Source organism: Falco rusticolus, chromosome 2 (assembly GCF_015220075.1).
Source record: "Falco rusticolus isolate bFalRus1 chromosome 2, bFalRus1.pri, whole genome shotgun sequence".
In the NCBI taxonomy this organism is placed as follows: Eukaryota; Metazoa; Chordata; class Aves; order Falconiformes; family Falconidae; genus Falco; species Falco rusticolus.
This window is the reverse complement of record NC_051188.1, coordinates 60,240,105-60,258,331: the sequence shown is the minus strand read 5'-3', so window position 1 is coordinate 60,258,331 and position 18,227 is coordinate 60,240,105.

The following is an 18,227-nucleotide window of genomic DNA, read 5'->3' as shown; positions in this document are numbered from 1 at the left end:
TACTAGATTAGTTTACCTACTTCCAAAGTGCAATACCATAGCGGAAGAGTGTAATGAGTTTCAGGGCACCAGGAGACTTTCATTTCCCAATCAGACCACAGTGGTAGAATGAGAAGACATCTTTCCTTTGCCCCTGTATCTTTTCTTCCAGTTCATTCTACTTTCCTAAACTCCTTATTTATGCACCATATAGCCTAATTATTATATGACAGTAGTGTAATTACTAATTTAACTGAAAGCCAGGTAAATCATCTCCCATTTCTCTTGTTTAACACCCAGAAGAAAGGAAGTCAGCGCATCCTCTCAAGCAATTAGAAGCCCAAGTCCTTTTGAAAAATATACTGTAATTGTGAAACTGCAGCCACTGTTCATAGCCGGGGAAGTCAGTCAAGAATGAAAGAGTATATGGCAAGTTTCCTAGAAGACAACAGTTAAGGTTAGATTCGTAAATGAGAAAGTGACTTAACCAAAACAAAAATTAGAAAACATGAGAATGAGCAGCTCACACTAACACCATGCCACTTATTTAACTGCCTAAATAAAAATCCATCAATCTATGTTTAGGGCCATCTTTAGGAAATTAGTGATTGTGGCAGCATTTTTTGGGTTTGTTTTGGTTTGGTTGGTGGTTTATGTGTGGGTTTGTTTTGGTTTGTGGTTCTGCATTTTTTTCTTACTACGTTAAAATCATATATAGTTTTTATAAAGCTTGGCTGTTTTTGCTAAGCAACTTCTCCCAAAAGAAGTGCAGAGAGATGACTGTTATGAAATGTTCTAGAAAATGCAGTTTCTGAGGAAAGAAAGAAGAAATCCTCTGAAAGCACAGACAAAATAGTTAGCACCATGTACTGGGGTACTTATTTAATGAAAGAGAGTTTCACTTGTGGAACAAAATGAAAATGTGACTCTGCCCCTACGGATTTATAAGAACCCTGTAAAACTGTGATCCACTTCAGTTTTCTTTTGCGAAGACAGACATTTTTGAGCATCAGACCTCATAATAACCTGGGTAGAAAGCAGCAGCTTCTATACACTCCTTCCAGCAAGGCCACTCAACACACAAAGCAAGCCTCTCTGGGACACATACCAGAGCAGTCATACAGCACAGCAGCTTATCCTCTACTCTCTGCTCCTAAAGAGAAGAGAAGATCAGCTGTCAGAGGATCATCCAACCAGCTGATCCAGTAAAGTGCAGCATAAAATCAGTGTTGCTGTGTTGTGGCTTTTTCGTCATTGCTTACAAAAATACATGTCCGTAGGACAATGGGACCAGATTAAATTCCCCAGGCTTGAACCTGAATTAGAAGCCCAGCTGAACTGAGCCCCTCATGCAGAAAAGCAATACATTTGCCCTCTCAGAGGCTGGGCTGATTCAACCCCTGCAGATGATCATTGCCTATAAGGAGATTATAATGGTTCCACTCCTCAGGCAGGTTTTTCAGTTAAGAGCCTACAGCAAGGTGACAGAAATGAAGGCCATAGAAAGTGACACAAAAACCAGTCACATCTGTCAAAGGAGGTTTTGACTAAGCTCTCTGCAAGGGCAGAAATCAAATTCTCAGTTAAGTCACAAAGGTTTTGTGGACAAATCTGATAAAAAATCAGATGTTCCACTGGTAAGCAACCATGGTAATTGACAGATGTCTGCAAAATAAGAAATGACTTCAAAGGTAATTGGGAGTCCTCAGCACATAAATCAGTCACTGTGGGGAACAAGGTATATTAAAGCATGTGCCTTGTCTACACAAGAAAAATGCTTTCATGTGACTAAATCGGTTTAGAAGTGGCTCTAGTGATACTACAAATAATAAAATGTGTTGATTGAAGATGGCTGCTTGTGGTTCTCACTTCTTGCTTCTTTTAGAGAAAAAATCTACAACCTGAAAGTGCTCAGATGCTATAATTTCATGATGCTCATCAATATGTTTTTCATAAATAATTTTTCCAACACATTTTTCCCGTATTTCTTGAATAATCTGCCACTTTTCTTGATGTAGGGTAGAGATGTCCAGATTTCTGTCACAAATTATACACATAAATATCTAAGTTTTCCAGTTCCAAACCACCCAAATCCAGATTTGCAAGACCAAATACACAGGAACAGTTTTTTAAAGATTTTAGAAAGTATAATTCCTAGAGAGAAAATGGGGAGTGAGGGGGGGTGTGTATTAATAAGTTTGTGAGAACTTTTCAAATCTTTTCTCCATTATATTAGTATTTTAACACAGCTTGGTAGAATACAGTGGTTTTCAACATAAAAATAAATAATTAATCTTAGTTATAAAAACACTTCTAAAGCATTTCTGTCAGAGTTGGTTAGCAGTTTTCCAGAAAAAAAGATGCAGCATACCAATGGAAGGGAGCTTTTATCTTCTGAGCCTCTTCTCATAATTTACATTTTAAATTAACAGTGTTAATTAACCTATACTTATATGATTTATTTCATGTTTATTGTTGTTTGAAGTAATGATTTTTTTCTGGAATACTTAACAACACCTATTACACTGAAATTGTATTCCAGAATGTTTGCTATAGTTGTATTTCTGTATTATTTAGATAAAATAATTACTTTGATTATAACAAAGTGATGCATACATTCTGTTCTGTATGCATGAAAAGTTAATGTATTCTCTCCTACTTCTCTCACTCCAGCCACTTTTCCTTGCTTTTTTATATTTTCCAATTTTTTCACCTGTTTTTCCAGTGTTATCATGAGCATTCATCCCTTTACTAGCTCTCTTCTCTGTGATACTCTTCCAATGCTCTTTCTCTGTATTTGTTTTTATTCCTCTTGTATCTAGTGAGCTTCCCGCTGCCCATAGTTTCCACATCATAAAATGTTCTACCAATTTTTCACATAGCTATTGTTCCTTCCACTCCTGTCCATCTATGAGGAAAGTGAATTTTCCATTATCTTATTCTCCAATCAGTATTCCAATGCTGCTCTCCTTAATCATTCATCTGAACGCATAAGTCATGGACTTGCAGCTTCTCACAAGCAGTCACCTCCCAGTAGCTTCCACTAATGACTGCTAAACGTCTAGCTTGATCACCACATCTTCCTGCCTTATCTGGACTTTCTGTGAGGAATTATTACAACATCAAGACGGAACAACGTTACTCTACAGTACTTTAAAGAGTCTCATATCTAGTATACTGAACACTGTTATTACACATTTTTTCCTCCATGGACCTCTCCTCTTCACAGATTGTATACAAAACTACATGTTCCAAATAAAAATAAAACCTTTCTGACTGCACATAGTATTACAATATAGACCCTCCATTTAAGGCAAAGTCTGCAGTTTGACTTCCTATATGATTTTTTCCCCTCTGAAATACTTGTTCAGTCAACAGCCATTCTCTCACCACTATCTCAAAGGCATTCAACTACTTGTTCAGTCAACAGCCATTCTCTCACCACTATCTCAAAGGCATTCAACCAAATACTACGAGTTCCAGTAGGAAATAACTCCTACTTTCTGATGCCAGATGAATCATTAATGGGAACAGTCTCAGATTTTTTGTATCTTGTAATAACAAGCAGCAGATAAAAACATAAGTTGAAGGCATTTGCAAAGTTCTTGTTCATCTATAACTAGAAAATAGAGTAAATCTTTTTTTTCAGGAAGACACGAAGAATTGCAATTCAGAGAAATGCTAAACATTCACGTCGATTAAGCACTATTCAAACTGATAGGAACCATTTAATCCTTGTTTAAATTTGTAATATAACATTCCAATACATTAAAGAAAGAAGAATGATCCAACACACTTCATTTGCAGTAAGTGGCTTTGAAAACAGATTCAATTTTTCCTCAAAGGAAAAGTCTGAAAACATTACATGTTATTTGAGATGAAGCACAAGTCTTCAGTCTGAAGAAAAACAATTGTCCAGTGATTGCAGACTCTTTTAGGGAAGTAAAACACTTCATCCCAAGCTTTAAGGGAAAGGAAGAAAAATCTCTAGAAAATATTTAGTATTATTTTTATATAACCTTTGCAATGTTTCAGCTTCAAATGACATTTCAAGAGTAATAGTTCTCTTCAGGCCAGCCGTTTGATGTTGAAATAGAGATAAAGTTATCAGGTTTTATCTTATTAATTGATACATACTACAGTTCTAGTCTTAGAACCATATTGTCATAGTTCTGCAGTAGAAAATACCACATTGCCTCCTTGCCTCCTCACAAAATATATGGAATAATTTATATGAAAACTTTTTTTTTCCTGATCACCACACACAAATATATGATAATTGGGAACCTCAATCTGATATAAACTGCTCACATCCAAAGCTGTCTAAAAAACAAGGATTCCCATTCAGGGTTTTGGGGTTGTTTTTTTTTGTTTACTCCCCAGATTTAATTAGTAACCATGTTGAACAAAATTAATTAATTTAGCTATTTTCTTAGAGTGCCTCATTGCAAGATAACAAAATCATGTATATTTGTATTTATTTTCTGGATTACATATGTTTTTTGTCAACTGACCAGCATTTGAAGATATTTTTTTAAGGCATCTAATTCTCCCTGAATTGTTAGAAGTTTGCAGGGCAAACTGGAATGTTTAGTACCTAAAAAAAATATAAATAAATAGTGACTGGGTGGGGGATTTTTTTTAGCTGTTTCTGTGTAGTAATAAGAATCTTACATACCACATCCACAGTGCTAAAGCTTAAACAGGAACTCTTTGCATAGCTTTCAAAATTTGTGGTCTTCATCTGTTTAAAACCAGGAAAACTCACAGAGGAAATTTCTATAGTTTTGGTTGATTTACCAGCATGTGAATACAACGTATTTGAAGTCCATCTGGGTTTGGGGTTTTTTGGTTGCTGTCGGTTGGTTTTTTTGGGGCAGGTGTGTGTGTTAAGTTTTATCAGTGCACATGCCTATGATGCACATATAAAATGAAGTACAGCTGACTCTGTAATAATATCCTGCTTCAGGGGTGGTGATCTTTGTAGAGGAAGAACAGAACAAAATAGCTTGCCAGCAAGAAGTGGGAAATGTATGTCAATTTCTAAACAAATTCAATATTTTTGTGGATATGGAGTATTTACTGGTCTGGATTTGCACCATTTGCCTAGCATATCTTTATGTCCCGATTTTCATTAGAGAGCAATGAAGATATACAGAGAGCAATAAGCTCCCCTAGATCTCCTGGGTTAGGTGACTGCAGGGCTCCAGACTCCACCCAGAAGTGAACCTCTCCATCACTTAGACACAGGCAGATTGTCTTCACCTAGATATTTGGCTGCCTCTGTGGAGTGAAATTAGGAGACTCTGGACCATGAAATACATTGGTAAAAATTACTAACACTTTGAAGGTCATCCTTTCCTGTTCTTGCTTGTTGGCAGTGCACTGAAAAGGCCAGTTTTTGCAAAATAATGACTCCAGATGCAATTGGGTTTGATTGTTCAGAACTAGTAAAATCTTACATTTATGGATCATAACTGAGTGCTGTCTGACTAGTAAAAGCATAGTGCTTTATTTTTTAATCATCTTCAAAATATTGACTTAGTGTCTGTGAATGTTCATCATCACTACAAGATAAACCAGAAAGGCTGTCCTAATGAAGTTTGATTAGCAGCTGTGGATGCATGTGTTCAAATAACTTACCCTAATAGGAGAGTCAATATGTTCAGACTTACTGCCAGCATGTTTTTTAGACAAAAGGAATCAACTGTTCTGTCACATGCATTCATTAAGTATTTTTGGGAGTTCATTCCCTGACAATTACTTAATACATTTACACTTATGTGTTAGAAATGATGGCTACATATTGGGGAATTTGTTCTAGTCTGAGCAAACTTGTTTAGCATGAAAATGAGGTGCATCTGACTTTCACGGCTGCTGTGGGAGGTGAGCACATGTCATCATATTATTGTCTTAATTAAGTTTTGCAAATTTCATAGGATAAATAGTTGAAAAACACTAGACATCAGAATAAATATGCAAAATTTATTTTTTCCCCACTGTTCCTCAGTAGAACAATATGGCCTATTTTACATACATGTTTATCCCATTTCAGTAATTAGGATGATTTGAAATTCATAGAAGAAAAAGTTCTTCTGTGTAGGTCATCTCAGTAGCTGATCCTTTTATAATATCTGTCTGTCTTGTGTGCTGTTGTTAATAACTTCTAAACACAGAATTGCCTACATTTCCCCCAGCTTCTTCTTTAAAGAGGAAAGTATTGCAGCTGTTTCGTCAAGTTAATCAGCAAGGAATTTTAGGCTTGATCCTAATTAGTTCAATAAAAGTTAAAACATATGACAGTATAGATAAAGTTTTAAAATTACACATTTAATTTAGGAAAAAAGAAGTGCTCATTCAGTGGATGAAATTTCTAGGACTTCTCCCTTCTTTTTCCTTGAATTATCCCTATTTCACTGAAACGGTATATGTCACCAGTTGAACAAATGTGGGAAAAGAGTTTCCATAGGCTGATATAATTAGCTATCTAAGGCCATGCAGAGTGCTCATAGGAATAATAATTAAAAAAAAAAAAAAAAAAAAAAGAAAAAGCAACCAACTCCTAAAAACAAGGGAAAGGTCATGTGACAATGTCTGCTAAAGCAGGTGCTATATTCATGCATAAAACCAGACCAAACTGAACCAAGCCGAACACTCCTTACTGACAGATTTTGTCAGCTGTATAAATCTGGTACAAATCAATAGATTTCGATAGAAATACTTCTCATTTAAGAAGGTATAAATGAATTAAGATCAAGACCCAAGAAGTAGCATTTTATGATGTTTAGTTGCAAAGTGTCCTAACATCATCCTATTCTTATGGTTCTGGAGAAGCAGTAAGATAAAACAGAATAAGCAGTGCAAGCAATTTGAGCTCAGTTTCTGTTTTATACCATTTCAGGAAAGGCCAAATTCCAATTATCTGTAATAATTAAGTAGCTTCAGCACTAAGAGGTTCTAACCTTCAAAAAGGGAATCGTTCTATGACTTCCAGCAAAGGTCAGCTTTCTATTGACCAGCTATTGATTGGGCTTTCTGTGTTCCTGCATTGTGAGGTTGCTAACAATGTACTGATTTACGGGATTGTTGAATATCTCTTTGTTGTTCAGGAATGAAAACCAGCAATTGAAATACATTTTTATCTCATTACATTAGAAGGGTTTTAGATACTAATACAGATACTATTAATGTAAGCATTAAAATATGTAATGCATATTTTATTGGTTTGAAACCCATTCCTGAACCCTTTTCTCCTTCTTAATACATCTTTCTTTTCAGCTAACAATAATGCCATTCAAATATGTTCAAAATTCTTGAGAATCCTGAATTTTCACAGAGAAGTGTGAAAATGGACAAAAACTAGGTTATTCCCTCCACTTACAAAAAACATAAAACCAGAAAAGCTGTCGATCTGTGTTGAAATGGGAAAATCTGTGGTAAAGGCCAAATAATTTTAACCAAAATGATAAAAATATTCTTAATAATTTTTTGTTGATAGTGGAAACTGTTTTCATTTTTGCAATACAGTTATATAATAATATCATTAGCTATACCATTTAACACAATTTCTCTCGTTTCTGTTTTCAAAATTTACAAAATGAACACTCTTTTAAAGATTCTTAATGCTCCTGGGCTGTCTCTAAGAGTGCTTACTTTGACCATACCCCTACGGAGACATAACACTTTAAACTGCATAACATACTCTGATTTTTTACCTTCTAATTCTGTGTCTGTCAATAGGTAAATGAAGGCTGAAAATATTTTTTTCTGTTCAAATAGGTATCTGACAAAACAAAATAATCACTATAATATGTGAACAGTATTAGTTTGTAATAAGTGCTGCTATAAAATTACTCCCATTATAGACATTCACTTCTACAATCACTAGGTGATAATATTCAATTCTGAACCTGACATACTACAACTGTCATCATAAGACATTTTTAGTCATTATGTGAATGAACATTTAATCAGGTAGCTGCATATAATTACCTTTCAAATACACACACAATTAAATTCAAAAACTCAAAGAGAAACTTTATAAAGTACTAGATGATTTTGGAGAAGTAGGTACCAAATAAACAGCATTCAGTGAGTTCAGAAACCTAAGCTCTCAGCTTGATTGATTTTAATCTAGCCTAAGAATGGATTCTATTACCCTTACATGTGATAAATAGCATCTTTCCTCTGTGAAAACACATTTTAGTGAGAAAAAACATTACGTGGCATATGAATAGCAAAACTTAATCCACAGCAAATAATTGGAAACAGTTTGTTAAGTTCTCCCTTTTCTCAAAAATAATAATAAAAAAAAGAGTCAATTAACTACACGGATTTTTTTTTTTTTAGTCTGCAAAACATGCAATTTGATATAATAATATGATAGTGTTTGTCTTTGCTGACTATAAACGGGAGCTGACAGTTAATTATTTCATCCAACCGCTACTGTTTGAAAGATTTTTCCCTGGTATAATCTCTGTTTCCTCTGGAAATCACAACATACTTGACCAGATGCTATTATCAGGCAGGAGAACCTGGTTTTGAGTCAGTCAACAAGTTGTGTAAGTGTTTGTCTATGAGGATTATTACTTCTTAAGGACAGTTGTGAATCATTTGTGCTGGAGGTTACTCAGTACCTTTATATTATATGTTCAGGTGTTATTCATTAAACATTGAATTAGAAAAAATGATAGAATTATTGTGAAATACCTGGAAGGAGGACAAAAAAGATGGTTTTTCATGGAGTGTAACACTTCTTAGAAGTTCTTGATAGCATGAGAAGTCTTAAATTCAAGAGGCAAGAAGACTAGAAGTTACTCATTTGGAACAACAAGCCTGTCTCTTAACTCTGACAGCTGCTTATTGTTGTTCTTATTTTCTTCCTTTCCCTAATTATGCTAATGTTCTCCTCCCATTTTGCGTGACATAGATCCTTTCCAACTTTGAAGATGCTACTAGGGAATAAGTCAGTTGCAAAATATTGGTGGGAATAATTAGAGCAGCCCAGAGGTCTTTTTTTTTTCTTTTTTTTTTTTTTTTCTGAGATAGTCAGAATCTGTGTTCCTAAACAACCTATCTTCCACAAGATGATTTCATTCTGACCCATGATCATCTACATCAGAAAATTTTAGCACACTTCCTGTGTCTTCTGAAGACATCTCATTTCTTTAAAATTAATCTTAGGTGAAGTTCTGGGAAAAGGCTTTTTTAGAGATCTCTCTCAATAGGCTGCATGGATTACACTGCTGGGTTTGCCTCTTTTCTTGCTTAGTATTACTCTAAAGTTATCCCACTTTTTTTTTTTTTTTTTCCTTTTATGCATTCTCACATATCATTTATGTTGTAAAAAATCCACTCCAGCAGGCTGCAACACAGACCAGTTATTACTACAGACACTTTGAATGGTCTTTGCTGAGATGATTATACCTGAACTTATGATATGGCATTTTCTATAAATATTTACTAGGCTACGTTAATGCCTTTATTTTAGCTAAGCTGGATGTGCCTAGCTCTCTTTTTGGGCACTGCTGAATGAATTTTAACTGCCTAAAACTTTAGCCAATTATTTTGACTACTAAGGCTTTTGATTTGTATTGTATATTTATATAAAAGTTAGATATCTGAATATATACATGTATCTCTATATATTTGTGTGCCTGTGCATATGTATATACATTTGCTACAGTAAAGCTTTTGCTCTAAATTATTGCTGTTAATTTAATGTCCTGCTGTTCTAAATAAAATTAAATTGAAGGTGTTATTGATTTGCTGCTACAGATGTTGTTTGGGTCACTACAGATGTTTGTTCTCATTGGCTATTTACTGGCTGTGTGGAACACCACTTTGAGAAAATCAGTAGTCAAAAGGGCTTTATTATGTCAATGGCAGTTTTATAAGACCTTTAAACATTTAAAATTGATTAAGGTTAGTAAAGAAAATTTCAAAGTGTTAGCATTACACACAATTCTCAAAAATCTGGCTAAGGATAGGTTTTGTCTGTTCTTATGGGAAGAGCAGTCTCCTCAAGATTTAGATCTGAGAAAAGGGAAGAAAACTATAACTATGGATGCCTTTTATGACTTTGAGGGTGCTTCAAAGAATACTGTAACAGCTAAAACTGTATGTTTACAGAGATCATAAATAACCACAGGATATCCATTGTGGGAAGCTCTCATTATTCAGTACTATTAAATGTCAAAGTGTCTGAGAAAATTAAATAAAAAGGTCTACTGATATGAACAGATAAACTGCAAGCCTTGTAAAATATATGAAATGGAACTCAGGGCAGAGCTAAGTGAAGAATTCTAATATAATATAAAGCACATTGCCATAAATCTTTTCAAGTTACATCATAAAGAATTTACTTGCTTCTGACTGCTTGTTGCTCACTTCTGAATATATCTTCATCTATCCAATTCCTAGAATAGTATTGAGAATCAACAGAAAATGAACCATGAAGGCTCTGGGACCCAGGGGGAATGATGCAAGTAAAAGAGCAGCAAAAGAAATAACAGCAGTGATATAATAACAACAGAACTCTGTGCCTTCTGCCATAGATTTATATATCCTGTGCTGTTTTATGCATTGACAACACAGCATATTCAAGTTTTTTGTGTTCATTTAATAAACTGAACAGTTATTCACTTTCTCTTCCTATTGATGCACCAAATATAACCAGCAATGTTACAAATTTTAGGCATAATCAGTTGCAGCCATTATGGAACACAGAACAGAGAAAATGAGTACTTTTAGTTCCAAAACACTGATAATAAATGGAAACTGTTTAATATGTATATACATAAAGGGATGATTTTTGGTAAAATACATGCCATTTTCATATTGCTTACAAACTGGAATGAACTTTCATGGCCTTGAACTATCAGCGGTTGGGTTTCTTACTAGACTGTCACAGTTATCATCTATTTCTTTAGCCCTGGGAACATTTTTGGGAACTGAGAAAACTAGCATTCTCACTTTTGTCTTTATGATCATTTTTCTGCAGCCAAGGATCTGGTTGGCTTTCTGGGATGCGAGGACACATTGCCAGCTCATGTCAAATTTTTCGTCCACTAGTATCTCTAAGTCTTTCTTCTCAGGGCTGCTCTCAACTCATTCATAACCCAGTCTGTATGGATACTGAAGATTGCCCTAACCCAGGTACAGGAATGTGGACTTGGCTTTGATAAACTTCTTGAGGTCCACATTGGCCCACTCCTCAAGCCTGTCAAGGTCTCTCTGAACAGCATCTCTTCCCTCTAGCAAACTGCACCACTCAGCTTGGTATCATCTGCAAACTTGCTGAAGGTGCTCTCAATTCCACTGTTTATGTAATTGATGAAGGTATTAAATAGTATTGGTTCCAGTACACACCCTTAAAGGACACCACCTGTTATTGGTTTCCACTTGGACATCGAGCCATTGTCTATAACTCTTTGGATAGGGCCATTCAGCCAATTCCCTATCCATCTAACAGTCCATCTGTGAAACCCCTGTTTCTCCAATTTAGCAGCAAGAATGTTGGAGGGGACTATAATTCTTCTTTATAAGAAAAGAACAGTATATTATTTATATATGCTCAGAAAACAGTAATTTTGTTTTCTCATGGTCAATTTATTATTTGCTTAAAAAGTAACAATATTTCCTGAGACCTACAGAACTTCCTCCACCACAATTTTATGGTGAGTAAAAAAGGGAGGGTAGAGTATTTTCCTGAATTACTTACCCTTTTTATTCAATTAGATGAACCATCCTGTATGATACAGGATTATATATCAGATCAGAAGTACACTAGTATTCTTAAATTAGCTGATGATTTTTTCAAAGATCTCATCCTATTTTCTCCTTCATAATAATGAAACTAAAAACTCGTAACAAAAATTATGAAAACCACATTAATTATAAAAAAATAATTGTAGTGATTTTATTCTGATGGCTCTTGAGGTTCTTCTTTAAACAATGATATTTCCTTTGTCCTATATCTGAAGTTAAGTAACAATAAGGAAAATTAATCTGATTCAATCCTACTAAGCACTGTGACGTGTTCCAGTTTTTCATCCTCCAACAAATCCATTGTATAAAGCAAAGGGAACACTTTATTTGTATGTATTTTGCAATTGATTGTAATATGATGCTGTACCTAAGTAGGCAGTAACTCTACAAAGTTACAGATCGTTAGTTTTCTCTGATAGTCAAAGTCTGCAGTAGGCTATAGACTCAGATATTTTTAATGCCTTAGTGACCGATTTGGCTATCCAAGGAAAATGTAAACATTTGTGCCAGTGTTGATGTCTGGTGAAGTAGAACTACCAGTCATATTTGTTTTATGATGTGAACCAATTCGAAAGCCTTCCCTATAATACAGAAGTCTAGCAAAACAGAGATGCTTTGTACTGAAAAAATTCAGCCAAGTTTGAAGGATGGAGAGAAATATTCCTGTGAGAGGTGAAAGCTACAGAAATAGAAAAGAGAATATTAAATGTTTGATTATTTTGCAGAGGGTTTTAATCTGATTTATGTTTGTTACTGCTTCCAGTAATTGTAGATTTGTGTTTTAATGACTATAATTAATAACTGAGTTCATGTTTTTATGAACATGCATGAACTAATTTTTGGTCAGTATCAGACTAATATACTATGTGCCCTCTGTCTGCAGAAAGATTTACAATATTTCATTATACCCATGGAGAAAATGTGGCTTAAGTCCTCCCAAAGGGGACGACTTTCACTTGCAAAGAATTACATGACATAAACTATTATAACAAAGGAATAAAATGGTTAGTCTAAAATGAAGCACAAGATTGCATAGTGGACAGGAGGTCACTACTCCAATTGGTATGCAGAGGAAGAAAGAAAATAAGATGAATGAATATCAGGAAATTTCATTTTGGAATTATAACCTTATTCGGCCCTCAACCCCTTCTGAAAGTTCCCACTGATCTGTTCTGAAGTGCCTAAAAGGCACATTTAATAAATGAAAAATAAAAGGATATGTCAAAGAACAACTGTTTCAGGTGTTTTTAGTATAATAGAAGAATAAGGGAACTAACGAGCTGTGGACAAATTCATGCAGGAAAAAACACTGAACATAACTTGAATAAAAACATCATAAAAATGTCAGTTGCATTATTGAGGAGATGAGTTAATAAATGCATTATAAACTATGAACATATGAAAAAATACACACCCTCAGAGTAATGGAACAAAAAAATGTTGGAGGCCAGGTAGGCAGAACCAGATACTGATGTTTAAGAAAGCAATTTCCACGGCAGTCCCCACGATATGGTGTCATATAGCATTGTACACCAGAAAGACAGATTGTATGAACTCATGGAGGTGGAAGGCATCAAAGAACCCTGAAAATATTATTATGAAGACATACTAAAGATAATGAGGGGTAGTATGAATCTTAGGAGGAAAATGGAACAGAAGATGACAAGTAGATTAAGATTTCCTCCTTGTAAATGTACATCTATCCTTTCCAAATAATAATAGGAATTCCCACAAAATCTAGGGAGCTGCTGCTTCATTTTCTGTTTAACTTTAACTTGTAAATAACTTAAACTTTTCCTTGATTAGAAATTTCCAAAACTGTTAGATAATTTGTACATTCTGTTACTACTTGGGGAAGAAAGCAAACAAGAAAAAAGATGGGGAAAAACCATGGAGAAGAGGAAAACTTGAAGTATAGCAAAGGGTTTGTCAAAATAAGGTTGCTTTAGCATCATATTCCTTAATGTTTCTCACAGTTAGCCTGATTTACATGATCTTGACAGCTTATTAACCCGGACTAGCAGTCTCAAAATGCTGTAAGGTGGGTGCATATTTGATCCTTACAGCATGGAGCATCTGAAAGCAAATTCAGGCCAGTACATTCAGGTTCTGCTACAGGCATGTTAGCGAGACAGCATCACCTAGGCAGTCTGAAGAGGGGCTGCAACTGTACAGGATGACTGAAGTGTTTCAGTGGCAAAATGAAACAAAGATGAATGAGTTCATGTTAAAGGCTCCTCATGGTAAAAACTGAAATATTCTCTTTCGACTGAAGGACAGAGGAGACCTCAAGATCTGTAGGAGTATATCTCACCCTTCATGCCAATTGCATTTGCTTGAAGATTTTAATATTTTCCAATTGCCACTGAAAGAGTTTTGAAAACTCCTCATAACCTAATTAACATTCATAGCTGAAATCTATTCTCCCACTCTGCCACTTAGTTCAGTCAAGGATTAGTTTGTGAATTTTAATAAAAGATTTTCACAGATTTCAAGAAAGCTTTCATTGTTGTACACTATACGAATTGCAAACATTATGTCTTTCGTGGATATCTCAACTTACCTGACTAGACTAGCTCAAGGCAAAAGAAAAAAAAAAAATGGCTGATAATTAATTTCAGAAAACCAGAATGAGTATAACATCTTAATGTTACAGGAAGACTATATATTTCCAGTGATAGAAAACAAGGATATGTATTTTCCCATTGACTTCTTCCCTTGCCCCAAACCAGCTATTCAACATAATTAGTGCACAGAGTAATTGTAGACTATAAATGTTTATAGCCAGGGAGGTAAACTAGCAATTAGTGATAGCACAGGTGTGAAAGGAAGTTAAGTGAACTTACAAGGGAACTATGCTGGAAATATACGGTATATGTTTGCCTTAAAATATGACAGTGTATGTAGGGAGGTCCAGAAGAAATGTCAATCATACATGCACAAAAAACCCCAAACAAACAAATAAATAACCAAGACAAGACTGAAAGAGTTGGGAAGGAATTTATCAGTAACACCAGGAAGAAAGCTTTTGTACCCTGAAGATGGATTTTAGATTGTATGAATGAGGCAGTGCCCTTCAGGAAACCAACTTAGGTCTGACACAAAGCACCATAAATAAAATTAGGGGTCAGGGCTGTCACAGAAACTTAGCCTTGGTTATGCTGATATTTCAGATGCCCAGAAACATCAATCATTAATGAAAATTAACTTATCAAGCCCCTTCCTCCCTAAAAGAAGTGTGGCATAGTTTTATAGTGATAATTACTGTTCTAAAATGAAAATCAAGAGTGAGTTTTGTTTTGTTCTTTCTGTTGATAAGACAGGAGTCAGCCAAACAGCTAAAGTCTGTTTGGAGGCACAGAAACTGCCTTTTCAAAAAAGCAAAATGAGTGTGTCTTTATCTTCTTACAGGAGTTAATGGATTAGATCTGGATGGCAATCTATCACAGTTGGACAGGTGTTCCTAGAGATCTAGTAGGTCTTGTTCCCTATTGTGTGGAAGGAACACAGAAGGTGCCTCCACTTCCGCAGAATTTGTAACCATTATCTTTAGTATTATCACAGAGAAAGGTCTGAAAAATATACCCTTCATACATATCAAGAGTGGCACCAATATCTGCACAGAAATTGCTAAAGGAGCTGTCTGTATTGGTATTAAGCTTCAAGAAGAAAAGACTGCTTTTTAATTCATAAAGCTAATTCTTGATCCTTAATTTATTTTAAAATGCCATGTAATTTGCTTAGTTTATGTAATACACAGAAGAAAACAAGAAAAAGGGCTGGAGAACTGTACAATTTACTCTGGCACAAAGGGAACCGTGGCTCATTCAGTTACTAGGGACCCCAAAGTGTTTGTCTGCCTGTTTTTCCCTCTCAGAGAAATGACTTAGAGAATGACTTAGCAGAGAAAAAGAAAGAAGGGAAGGGAAGGGAAGGGAAGGGAAGGGATAGAAAAAAGATACTTCTTTCTAAATTATTAAAATGCATTTATTCAAGGCATTATTCAGATGAACAGTGTTCTCCTATTAAATAATTGCATACAGCCATTTCATTCAAAAGAGAATATTCTTTTGGACATATTAGACATATATATTTACAATTGTATCTGTTTTGTTCTGCAAAGATTCTGCACGTAAAGCAAAATACTCAGTTGAATCAGTATCTTCAATATTCCACTTTGATCAATTGTGAGACTGAATTAAAAAGAATTTTCTATACTAGCCTAAAACTTTGATTTTGTAACTTTTTTATTACAAGAGGAAACTGAGAAAGTTAGCTATTTTTTAATACTGTTATGAAATTCTCATGGAGTGTTTCCTGTAACTGTTTATTAAACTGTTCAAAGAAGAAAATATTAGACATACTTTTATGAAAAATATTAGACATACTTTTATGCCTTCAGGCTAATCACGTTCCAATTAAAATTAAGCATTTAGAAGACATTTAATCTCTACAACTACTTTATGAACAGCTTATGTTGCAATACATGCTTCAACTCTCTGGTCCTGGTAGAATTACATTACTTCAAATGCCCCAGAGTTAGCCTGAGGCAAAACCTTTTGCTTTTCCTTCTACTGTTGTAATCCTTTTCCTATATATGACCTACTGTGAACTACTTAAATGTATCTGGCTCCAGGTATGCCAGTCGCTTGTTCACACATCTTTGAGCAATACTACTGTATTGTCAAGCCCAGCTAAATGAAGCTTTATATGGGAAGGATTCATTAGTCTTCTTTATTTTACTAGGTAAATGATTGACTGCATTAAGAGCCTAGAATGAAGCTTTATAGCTTGCAGTACTTGAAGAAAGGAAAAGTGGAACAGCTGTTATAAACAGCCATGCCAGATTTAGGGCAACGAAATAAAAACCTAGACAGAGGGGGGTCGGGGTGGGAAATAAGGTTGCTTTCTCCTTTGTTATGAAAGACATTATGTGGTAAAATAATCTCTTTAACTGAATGTGAAATTAAGGAAATTAGAAGCTAGAAATTGTGGAATTTCTAGCTACTCTTTCTGAAGTAGTCAGCATAACCAAAGAAACTGAGCAAGAAAGTATAGTAATGGAACAAGAGGTCTTTTTCTAGAATATTAAGATGTGAAAAATGGAATTAATTTTAAAGTGATTAGAACAATGATGACAGAAAACATTTAAATTTAGTGTTATGCAGAAGAAGGGAAAAAAACCCCTATCATTATCATTGTACTTGGAAAAAATAATCATGAATACTCACATATAGGATATGTGCAAAAATATGATATAAAATTTAAATTAAGTAATTTCTTTTTATTTTCTTTACCTCCTCCATCAGCCATTACTTAATACTGAAACAAAAGTATACTTAGTCAACAAATAATAAGAGGTTTTCAATTTTATTGCATTTTTCCAGCAAAATAAAATTCTCTGACATAAAATATTTAATAGATCCTTTTTTTTATATGCAATTAGCATGATCAGAAATTTCTAATGAAAGTGGGTTAGAAAGCACCTTCAGTGCCTTCTACATTGTTTCTTTAACATTTTATCAGTTAAAAAATCCTTACTGTTTTATGCAGTGTTTCTAAAAAGTTCCAGCAATGAACATTCAGCAATCTAGAGTGATCTATTTTAGGGCCACTAAAATCCTTCAGTTACTTTCCTTTTCCTAACATCTGATCTAAATCTCCCTCACTGTTATATATGCCCATTACTTGTCCTAATCTCACTGGCCCTGAAGAACATTTTCTTTCTCTTTGGCACAAAGATTTACAAGTTTATAGGTTAGAAATCTCCTTAAGAAGAGAGAATTGCCCAGCTCTTAGTCTTTTCCCATCGGCCAAATCTCAGATCATTCCTGCTTCTCCAGATTTTTTCAGTGCAGTCATCAGAAACATTACCATTCCCCTGAAAACACATGCCAGAATTAGAAACTAAGTGTTCTTGATGAAAAGGATGTATCTTTCATATGAGACTGGCTGAATCTAGGATCTAAGGATTTCACTAAAGCCAGAGTCCTTATTAGGAAATTTAGCACATCTTGAACTGTCCTGTAGCACTGAGGCCAGCTGACACAAGAAGAGTCTGTGACAGCAGTATTGAACCTTTTTATGCACAAAACAGTGTCATCACATGGAAGCAGACTTTTTGAAATACCCTGTGTTAGCTGCAAAAACATGCACAGAAATGCTTTAGAAAAGTGATAATTAACTGGCCATCACTGTGCCACAATAGCTCTAAGTTTGACAGTTCAGGTGATCATGTTCCAGTAACCAGGAACATTCCCTGCCATTGCTTAATTTACTAGTATAAGCTTAGTTTGTCCTTAAGAAATGATACCAAACATTCCTGATAAAAAATGGATGACTGCATAACATTACTATATGTACCAAGAACACAAACCAGTAAAACCTTAACCTAAGTGAAAGTGTGATCCTAAAAAGACAGCTGTGTTAATTACTTCTTGAAATCCCTAAGAAGCTTCCATTTTGGTTTGTGTTTAATT